This window comes from Ipomoea nil, unplaced genomic scaffold (genome assembly GCF_001879475.1).
Source record: "Ipomoea nil cultivar Tokyo-kokei standard unplaced genomic scaffold, Asagao_1.1 scaffold0805, whole genome shotgun sequence".
Lineage (NCBI taxonomy): Eukaryota > Viridiplantae > Streptophyta > Magnoliopsida > Solanales > Convolvulaceae > Ipomoea > Ipomoea nil.
In genome coordinates, this window is record NW_017617233.1 from 2,933,257 (window position 1) to 2,939,256 (window position 6,000).

Consider the following 6,000-nt stretch of genomic DNA (forward strand, 5'->3'; position numbering starts at 1 on the left):
AAATTACATCTAACCAAACGGGTTATTTAATTCTTGTAATGAGATATTAGAAAGGGGACTGGGTTGTTGGTTATGGCATAAGATCGAGATTAGGAAACATGATTTGGATGGTGAACGTGCAAACAAGTGTAAACGCAAGCTCAGAAACCCCTTGTTGGTCGTCATTTGCTGAATTCCCAAAAAAAAAGAATCGACAGAAAATGAAAAGACGCACGCGACATGAATCCATGTTTTCCAGATAGATCGAGTTCCCAGGCCAGGGAGCTTGGACTTTTGCGTCCTTACATTAATTTTTCATAGTATAGGAACCAAAACATCTATCTGTCGACACGATCGAAAACATAAAAACACAGACAAAATGTTAATGTATAAGTTAAGGTGTTGATTTGATTATAACCAACACTAATTGACTACTCATCTCATCTACTACTACTACTATACGTAGTGTATTATAATGGGTGATGTGAACTAGGACGCTGGACAAATCTGCCATAGCCCTGCCGCCATTGTGAAAGCAACTCTGCTTCTCATCTGTTTCTTTTACTCTTTTATCCCATTCATTACATCATCAATTGATGATCAACCCTGCAATATATATATATATATATATATATATATATATATATATATATATATATATATATATATATATATATATATATATATATATATATATATATATTGCATGGTTGATCATCAATTGTATGAGAAGGGTAGAGAACACCTATTTAGGTGAGATTATGTGATCAAATTTTGTGCATCAATTTAATAAATTTTAATGGTTTAGATCAATTGCGTTCGCACACATTAATCACATTCGCACACACTTAATTGAGTTCATACACATTTAATCACATCCGCACACACTTAATCTAGATCACTCTAGACCATTAAATTTATTAGATTAATGCACAAGATTTGATCTCACAATGTCACCTAGACCAATCTAGATCAATCGCATTTGCACACACTTAATCGCGTTAGCACACATTTAATCGCGTTCGCACACACTTAATCTATACCATTAAAATTAATTAGATTGATGCACATTTAATCTCACAATCTCACCTAAACAGGTGCATTTGTGGCTTCCCGTGCGGTAGATTAATGTGCGTGAGTTATATACTTAATATGCGTGAGTCGCGTGCTTAATGTGTCTGAGATTTGTACTTAATGTGCGTGAGTGTGTAATGTTGATGTGCGTGAGTTTTGTACTTAATGTGTCTGAGTATTATGCTTAATATGCGTGACGTTTGTGCTTAATGTGCGTGACTTGCGTTCAGAATTACGAGCTTAGAAGAAGCAGAACAGAAGACAAGGTGGGCGAAGCTTTTCTAATTGTGTTTGAATGGATGGATATATGTAAACGCACATATGGCTGTTCTGATTTTATGTTAAAAACAGGACAAAATCCATTCCTCCACCACTTCAAAACAAAAAAACAAGAAGAAAATGAAGCATTGGATGCACATAATTTTCACAACAGTGGATGAAGGACATACTCACGCACATTAAGCACACAACTCACGCATCTTAGGCACAAGACTCACACACCTTAAGTACAAAACTCACGCACATTAACATTACACACACACGCACATTAAGTACAAATCTCAGGCACATTAAGCACAATACTCATGCACATTGAGTACAAACCTCACGCACATTAATCAACCGCACAACCGGACGGGAAACATTCAACCGCACGGGATCTTTTTATATATATATATATATATATATATATATATATATATATATATATATAGATTAACAATCATATAGGAACTCATCTTTAGGTAGGAACCTAAGAACTCATCTTAGCCATTTATTTAATATGATCAATGGATTAAATTTAAAGATGATTTGTTGAATTTTTAAGTTTAAAATTATTATATTTTTATAAAACTAAGAATGTTTTGGTCTTTATAGTTGAACAATATCTTCTCTCTTCCGTGTTTCTCTCATATTTTCCTTCTCCGAGAATTCTGTCAAGCTTCCAGTAACACTCCGGTGCTATTCATCTGAAATTACTCGTTTGCTATTCATCGGCTGCCGTCTTCCTATCATCGTCCCTCGTTTTTTGCGGAGAATCCGAACTACTACCGCTTCGGCGGCGAGAAGTGGTCCGCCGAGATTGCTGCTAACACGGCCGGAACAATATTCTTATTTATTGTGCTGTTACGTTACGTTTTGTGGATTTCAGATGCGGTGGTCTTCGACATGGAGTACCCGCGGTGGCAGGAGGAGCACCACCGGCTGTTGTGCGAGCTGCGGAGAGCGGTGCAGGAGCACTTGCCGGAGAACAACATAGTCTCCTATGAATTTTTTGTTATTTAAAAAAATCAATTTATTAAAAAGGCGATTGTGAGTCAGATCAAGCCGTTACCGGAGCAACAATTGATAGAGGTATATGGACTGCAACAATCCACACATGAAGTCGAAGAGGCTTTATCACAAGGCTTGGGAGCTTTGAATCAGTCACTTTAACACGATGTCATCTTATTCTAGAGTACCCTTTATTAGGAGATGAGGATTAAGGGACAAGATCAAGAAGATGCTTCTGGGATATAATTCATTTTAGCATATACAAACATGTTTACCATTCACAGGATGGCGTAATTTTTTTAATTTATTTTTTGAGTGTAATCCAGGTATTTATTTTCAGACAAATAATTCAAAATTAACGTTTATCACACTTTACGGTTAAACACATTTAGGGGTATTGGTGCATGCACCTACAGTCGTATACCGTGTGCACACGACATTTCGTATATTAATTTTCTTGAGCATCATGGCACAAACTCATTGACCCGAGTGCACACAGTTCGATCTATCGAGGTGCACACATAGCACAATCCAAGTGCACACCAAAATGTTTAACATATTTTCCTGCACTTAGGCACACACAGTGTAACCTAAGTGCACACAGTTAACCCAAGTGCATATCCTAAATCTATCAACCCAATTGCACATAGTTCAACCCAAGTATACACCAAACTTGTTTTGCGTCTTTTCATCCACATCATGCTCATTATTAACGTTACGGCACACATAGTTTAACACAAGTGCACAACATAGTCGTTAACACCAATCTAGTTACACATTCGTTAACCTAAGTGCACACGACATTTCGTATATCAGTTTTCTTGAGTATCATGGCACAAATTCGTTGACCCAAGTGCATACACAACATAATCCAAGTGCATACCAAAATGTTTAACATCTTTTCCTACACAAACTAATTCTGCAAATTTTGGCACACACAGTAAAACCTAAGTGCACACAGTCAACTCAAGTGCACACTCTAATCTATCAACCCAAGTGCACACAGTTCAACCCAAGTGCACACCCTAATCTATCAACTCAAGTGCTCATTATCCTATCTAAGTGTTCATTAACTTGTTTTACGCTTGTTCATGGACACAATAATTTTACACATTATGGCACACATGGTGTGACCCATGTGCACACCAACTTCTTTTACGTCATTTTGTGCAGACACTAATTCTGCACAGAACGGCACACAATGTAAAAGAAGTTGATAGAAGTTGGTACACTGACACCAAGTTACTTCTCTATGTGGGAGGCTGAACTATTGACTCTGCATTGTAATAGAGTTAGGGTGTGTTTGGTTCGCACATGAAAATCGAAATCGCAATGGGTATCAAATAATTGGTAATAGTAATGGGTTTTGATGAAAATATTTAACATGTTTGGTAGTAGGGTGGAATTGGAATAGTTACTAATAGTAGTGCTTGAGAATGAATAAGGGATTGAAACCTTTATTTTATTTTATTGCCAGTTAATATTTTGTGAATTATGATTTTAATAAAATTGTAAGAGTCAAAAAGTATTTCACTTTTGATGATAAAAAGAAAAAATATATATGTACTTTTCTTTCCGTCTTTTTTATATATTCTACCGTGACTTTTACCATATATAATTTTTCTTTAATTTTATTTTATTTTTAAAAACATGGTATGTGTGTGTGTGAAAAAAAAATTATAATAACGAAAAAACATATTACCATAAAAAAGTGTTTATATTTTTGTAATTAATTTTATTTAAAAATTAAAATTGTATAATGTTTGTCTAAAGTGAGCACAAAGACCTTGTCTCGATTCTTAAGTTGATATAAGGATCTACTTACAACATTATATTTGAGCCAGAATAATCTCATACTTCGTATATAATGTTCTTAACATTTCTCTACATACGTGATTAATAGCGCTAATTATCATGTAATGTAATGACATCACATTTATCATTCTAAATGGATAATCATAGACATATATTACTTTATAAAGAATTATGAATATTATATATATATATCTATATATATATATATATATATATATATATATATATATATATTAACATTTCTTTACATACGTGATTAAACGCTGATTAACGTCTAATTCACAAATCACAAAATTCATATTGATAGTTAACCAATACTCTTATAATGTGGTATGCTAAAAAGTTTTTTATTTTAATGAATAAATTTATCGTTCGATCTCTTATTAATAATATAATTTTATTGTTCTCTTATTTATAATATCACTCACAAAATAAACATACTCTTTATTTGCTTGATTACATATTTTTATAATAGTGCGATATATGACCAATATGTCTTATTGGTCATGTTTTTATTTTATTTTTACCGAAATTCTTGAAGAACATTTAAATAAAAATAGATGTTCAAATGACAGACATTGTTCATATTAACTTTTCTTTAAGTGAACAAACTGTTATTACATATAGAGGGTGATTGATGTTCCGATGGGAACCCATCGCACATGAGAACCTGCGAACTTGTACATGAATGCACATAATCTTCTGCATGAATATACACAATCTAATAAGGAGTATATATTTTCCAGACGCACAATCTACCCTGAAGTTATTTGTGTGTACATATTCATGTCAGTTCTCACGTTCTTACCTAGTGGTGGTTCATTTAATTTCGCATTTATATATATAAAAAAGATGTGAGAAATATTTGTTGTTGCAGAAATGCAGACTGAGTGTACACTGGGCGTAACGATCGAATAGAAAGATAGTGGAGGAGAAAAAGAAAAGGAGCGTGGATATGATATTGGACTGCTATGGTGGTTTGCTTCAAAGAAGCATTCGATGAGGCCTGTCTTTGGATGCTGGGAATCATTCACGCCCATTCCCCACATTCCCTTTCATTGTCAATTAAGGTGGCTGTCCTCCCTCATCTTTCTAGTTTATCACTGTTCTTGGTTTAAGTCAGTCACTTATAAATAACTTAGGTTGGTTTACTTACCACCTTTATTACCTTTTGCTATCTAGGATCACAATTTATAAGGCGGGTTTCCCCAGAACACATCCATCTTTGGATAGCCGTTGCGAGATTTTTGGTAAATTAAAATACTTAACCTAACATACAATATGCAGTACAATTAGATATACTACATAGACGTCAAGTAACCTTGTGCTCAGATGGCACTTGGATTGGACTCTCATATAGAAGGTTGTGAGTTCAGTTTTAATAGAGGTGTTATTGACTCTTTGTGCTTTACTATCTGTAAAATAGTTGACTTGGTAACCCTGAGTTACATACCAATATTGATTGTCTTGTATGTACTAAAGAAATATTAGTAATTATTTTATTGAACATTTGAGATGACTTCATACGATGTGGCCATACATACAATTTCATAGGTTTTACGTCGTCAATGATTCAATTATTAACCGGCCTGTACCCCTCACTTTGTCTCACAAACATCATGTGGATGGTTACTTGGTCATAATAAGTTTACCACTAACATTTAATTATTATGTTTTGGCGATACTAACTATTAGAGTAAAGCGGCCAACGACTTTTGAGTCCTCTGATAGACTAAGGATATGGCTATTACTATTATGTCACGTGTGTGATTTTTGTTAATATTTTTTGAACGAATATGTCAGATTAAACACTTATTAACTACATTCAAAAAAAAAAAAATACATATTAACTAATAGTAA